The following is a 6,209-nucleotide window of genomic DNA, read 5'->3' on the forward strand; positions in this document are numbered from 1 at the left end:
TGCCTTTGTAAACGAATGTAGATATTTACAGGAAAAAGTACATGTACATGGTTGCTTGCCTCCGTAATAAAACACTCCGTGAATTACGTCTCTCAGGCTGTGAGTGTACACAGATATTTGTTTGCTGCAGTCAGTCTCCACTTGAAGGGACGTTCTGAACTTCACAGAATATATGACATTCACTCTTTTCTCTGATCATTTGTAGTATCTCCTACCATCTGTTTCCTCCGGTTCACTCGATAACTAATCTTGGAATAAAAGAATTAAGGAAGTTTTGTTCTAAAACATGGTTCACTACTTTCATTTATCATGATCGATGTTTCGACGTTTAAATTGGCAGAATACACATTATTGAGTTTCGTTATAGAGCGGATTGTCCTCTAGCAGAAGAACCACAGGAGGTTTTGAACAGATGGCAAGAATATATTGAATATCTCTATGAGGGGGATGAAATGCAAAGCGAAATAGAGGTCGAAGAGCAGCAATATGTGCCGGAAGATGGAAAGATACTCACTATCTTGGGAGCATACGTATAAAAGGCGCTGAAGGAGATGTAGAATAGGAAGGCATGTGGAATTGATGATTTGCCAGCAGAACTGTTGAAGAGACTGGGAAACAAGGCAAGGAAAGAAATAGTCTACCTCTATAACGAGATATATGATAAAGGGGAATAGCCTGAGGACTAGCGCAACAGTTATGGTACCAATATAGAAAAAGAGAAACACAAAAAAATGTGAAAAGCATCGGACCATCAGTCTAATTTCTCATGCAGCGAAAGTCTTGCTGAGAGTGTTCAATAGAAGGCAGTATGGCAAGCTGGATAGAGGGATTGCAGAGGAGCAGTTCGGATTTAGAAGAGGAAAAGGAATAAGAGATGCTATTGGCCTGTTAAGAACTATAGGGGAAAGATATATGGAAAAAGGTAGAGAAATCTTTGCTGTTTTTATAGAATTAGAAAAGGCTTTTGATACAGTTCAGTGGAACAATCTGATGGATATTTTGAAGAGGAAAGGAATGGATTGGAAAGAGATACGACTGATACAGAATCCTTATTTACACCAGAAAGTAAGCGTAAGGATTTGAAATGAAATGTCAGAAGGAAGCAGCATTGGACGAGGTGTTAGACAAGGTTGTGGCCTTTCCCCGCTGTTGTTTAGCGTATACCTTGAAGAGATTATTGCGAAAAGCTTAGATGGGAACAGAGGAATATCTATTGGTGGAAAGAGAATAGAATGTATACGATTTGCTGATGACATGATTTTAGTGGCAGAAAGTGAGCGGACAGTGAATAACATGCTGAAAGATCTGAATGAATTAAGCTTGTGTGGAATATGGGATGCAAATAAACAAAGCAAAAACAAAGAGTATGGTCATCAGTACAAGACAATATTAAAAAAAAGGACAATCTACCATTAGCCAAGTAATTGAATTTAAATATCTTGGAAGTACAATAACTTAAGACTTGAGATGTCACCAGGAGGTGAAAACTCGAATTGTCATAGCGAAGGAGGCATTCAACAGAAAGAGGAGACTCTTATGTGGCAAATTAGATAAAGGTCTAAGGAAAAGGCTTGGCAAATGTTTTGTCTGGAGTGTAGCTCTATATGGGGCAAAAACATGGACGCTGAGACGAGAGGATGAAAAAAGGTTAGAAGCATTTGAGATGTGGATGTGGAAGAGAATGGAGAGAATAACCTGGATGGAAAGAGCGAGTAATGAAAGAGTATTGGAAAGGGTTGGTGAAAGAAGATTATTGCTGAAGGTTGTAAGAGAAAGGTAAAGAACTGGATGGGACATTCATTGAGAAGGAAGTGCTTGCTAGCACATGCTTTGAAAGGATTTGTTTGTCGAAGAAGACTGAGAGGAAGAAGGAGATACAAGATGACAGACGACATAAAGGGGAGAGGAAATTATGCAGACTTGAAGAGGATGGCGGAAGACCGGACAGGCTGGAGAACTACCATGTGAAAACCTGCCTTTTGGCACATCCCTGATGATGATTATGATGATGACAGAGTCGGTGATAGGTGTGTAAGTGTGTAGTATAGATAGACACTTTAAATGACAGATTCCTTGATGTTGTCTCTTTACTGCTGAAAATCATTAGAGTATAAAAACAGCTGTGAACACATCATTAGTATCTACGATACTGTCATCACAGTTACATCGAAGTAATACCGTTAACAGCCCTTTTTCTGATAAATAACGAAGTTACTTGACCAATATATAAAATAAAAATTGTAGACGTATTTAAACCACAGAAGAACAGATATACAATCAGTAGCATAGTTTCATAATTATTTCACAGAACAATAAGCTCTACAAGCGGAATGACGACTATGCAAACATGTACGCTTTGAGCGAAGTGATATGCTGTCCTAACATCATCTCTGGAACTCACGTTTCTATATTACCTCGCTAAAGAGAAGATCTAATTACCTCTGACCATGCAATCTCAGGAACCGAAATGCGTTGTGCAACGTAATAGGACACTGACAGATATAACAGAAAGTTTTGTTGGTTTAATTATGGATTGAATTAGATCACTGTTTAATTTGCCACAGATTACACAACACTCACTAAGCTAAACAGCATTTTATCTTATAACACACTAGTTACGTCTCCTTTCTCTGGCGTATTACGTTCAAAGAAAGGAAGGTACTAAATAATGAAAACCATGAGCTCCACAATAAATACAAAAGGAAAAGATGTGGTACCGAAGAAAATAATGGAAACGGCAGGAAAAAACGTGATAGAAGAAATTGGGAAAGAGCGTATTACAACAAAACCATTATAAAGAAGTGCTATTCGAGCAGGATGACATACTTACACTAAAAAGAATGGGGTGTAATTTATAGGACTGAGTGGGAAGCACCAATGAAAGACTTCAAAGAACAGGAAGATATCACGACGTAATAGTCTGAATGTGTACGCTTTCAAACAGTGGTCCATACATCAAAAGAGAAGGTTGTGTACAATTCTTCATTGACAATTGCAAGACAGAGAACACTAGTGGAGGGAAGAGTGGGAGAGTAATGACCATCAGTAAGGAGCTTGACTATGACATCTTGCTAATGGCACAGGTATTGATTTAGTAAAAGCCACATATAAAATTTATAACAAAATAAGAAAAGATGCGTCTTTATTTCAACCATATTACAGCATCAGGAAAGAAAGATGAATCACACTTGCAATCTTTGCAGTTGAAAATTAGCACGGCCATAAGTGCATCACTAAAAGGACCTCACCTGTCAATATAAAGTAACCATTTCTTGTCCATGCGTCCACTTCTACACCTCACTCGTTGCCCAGGGAAAAATAAACATTAAAGGCTTCCTCTTTTCAGATGTACTTGGAGGTATTAACCAACCTGAAGCATGCTACTCCTAATAGCTATAATTAATAGCCTGCAAATGAAATAAATACTAATGTTATGTTGTTTAATACACTGACGTCAGTCACCAATTAAAATATTTGCAGTGACACCAATAACACCTTATACAGGGTGTTACAAAAAGGTACAGCCAAACTTTCAGGAAACATTCCTCACACATAAATAAAGAAAAGATGTTATGTGGACATGTGTCCGGAAACGCTTAATTTCCATCTTGGAGCTCATTTTAGTTTCATCAGTATGTACTGTACTTCCTCGATTCACCGCCATGATTTCATACGGGATACTCTACCTGTGCTGCTAGAACATTTGCCTTTACCAGTACGACACAACATGTGGTTCATGCACGATGGAGCTCCTGCACATTTCAGTCGAAGTGTTCGTACGCGTCTCAACAACAGATTCGGTGACCGATGGATTGGTAGAGGCGGACCAATTCCGTGACCTCCACGTTCTCCTGACCTCAACCCTCTTGACTTTCATTTATGGGGGCATTTGAAAGCTCTTGTCCATACAACCCCGGTACCAAATGTAGAGACTCTTCGTGCTCGTATTGTGGACCGCTGTGATACAATACGCCACTCTCCAGGGCTGCATCAGCCCATGAGGGATTCCATGCGACGGAGGGTGGATGCATGTATCCTCGCTAACGGAGGACATTTTGAACATCTCCTGTAACAAAGTGTTTGAAGTCACGCTGGTACGTTCTGTCGCTGTGTGTTTCCATTCCATGATTAATGTGCTTTGATGAGAAGTAATAAAATGAGCTGTAACATGGAAAGTAAGCGTTTCCGGACACATGTCCGTATAACATATTTTCTTTCTTTGTGTGTGAGGAATGTTTCCTGAAAGTTTGGCCGTACCTTTTTGTAACACCTTGTATACCATATATCAGTATTAGATTCGCATTATTCAAATGGAACTGTTGTAATTTATGCTGATGTTATAATTTTAAAGAGACAAAGTCTGCCGCATTTCAGTGTTCAGGCTCAGTTCCCAGTTTCTTAGTAATTAAAATATTTAGAACATAGTATTTAACTGTTTTGATCATGAAACTAACTGCTGCCTGGGAGTCCCTGGTTTCACATTCAAGCAACGAAATGCGTCATGTCGGACAAGGAGAAAATGGAATTTTGCCTTGCCATAATACTAGCATAAAAAAGGGCGCAAAGTAAATGTACATCTACATCTACGTGGATACTCTGCAAATCACCTTTAAATGCCTGGCAGAGGGTTCATCGAACCACCTTCACAGTTCTCTACTATTCGAATCTCGTATAACGATCGGAAAGTACGAACACCTATATCTTCCCATACGAGATCTGATTTCTCTTATTTTATCGTGGTGATCGTTTCTCCCTATGTAGGTAGGTGTCAACAAAATATTTTCGCATTCAGAGGAGGAAGTTGGTGATTGGAATTTCGTGAGAATATTCTGTCACAACGAAAAACGCCTTTTTTAAAATTATGTCCAGTCCAAATACTGTATCATTTCTGTGACACTGTCCCATATTTCACGATAATAAAATACGTGCTGCCGTTCTTTGAACTTTTTCGATGTACTCCGTCAGTGCTATCTGGTAAGGATCCCACACTGCGCAGCAGTATTCTAAAAAAGGACGGGCAGGCGTTGTGTAGGCAGTCTCTTTAGTAGGTCTGTTACATTTTCTACGTGTCCTGCCAATAAAGCGCAGTCTTTGATTAGCCTTCCCACAACATTTTCTAGGTGTTCCTTCCAATTTAAGTTGTTCGTAATTGTAATACCTAGGTATTTGGTTGAATTTACGGCTTTTAGGTTAGACTGATTTATGGTGTAACCGAAGTTTAACGAATTCCTTTTAGCACTCACGTGGATGACCTCACACTTTTCGTAATTTATTGTAAACTGCCACTTTTCGCACCATTCAGATATTTTTTTCTAAATCGTTCTGCAGTGTGTTTTGATCTTCTGATGACTTTATTAGTCGATAAACAACAGCGTCATCTGCAAACAACCTAAGAAGGCTGCTCAGATTGTCTCCCAAATCGTTCATATTGATAAGTAACAGCAAAGGGCCTATAACACTACCTTGGGGAAAGCCAGAAATCACTTCTGTTTTACCCATGACTTTCCATCAATTACTACGAACTGTGACCTTTCTGACAGGAAATCACAAATCTAGTCACATAACTGAGACGATATTCCATAAGGACGCAATTTCACTACAAACCGCTTTTGAAGTACAGTGTCAAAAGCTTTCAGGAAATCCAGAAATACGGAATCAATCTGAAATCCCTTGTCAATAGCACTCAACACTTCATCTGAATGAAGAGATAGTTGTGTTTCACAGGAACGATGTTTTCTAAACCTGTGTTGACTGTGTGTCAATAGAGTTTTCTTCGAGGTAATTCATAATGTTTGAACACAATATGTGTTCCAAAATCCTGCTGCATATTGACGTTAACGATATGCGCCTGTAATTTAGTGGATTATTGCTACTACCTTTCTTGAACATTGGTGTTTTCATTCTGCTTCGTCCTTGTCCGTCCAGCGCCAGTTGGCTTAAGAAATAAACGTGTGTAAGTTTAGGGACTGATGACCTTAGCAGTTAAGTCCCATAGGATTTCACACACATTTAAACATTTGAACAAAAAATTAAGAGGAACAGGATATATTACTTTTTTGTTTACAAAGAAAGCAATTCATCTCGATGAAACTGAATTATGATATCTTAAATATGTGAACAGCTTAGCCACCTCATGTACTTGGTGTTCCATTTGTCTTGACAACTCCAAGCAACTTTTTCTCCAGAAGCAAAATAAAAAAGCATATGCA

This window comes from Schistocerca nitens, chromosome 6 (genome assembly GCF_023898315.1).
Source record: "Schistocerca nitens isolate TAMUIC-IGC-003100 chromosome 6, iqSchNite1.1, whole genome shotgun sequence".
Lineage (NCBI taxonomy): Eukaryota > Metazoa > Arthropoda > Insecta > Orthoptera > Acrididae > Schistocerca > Schistocerca nitens.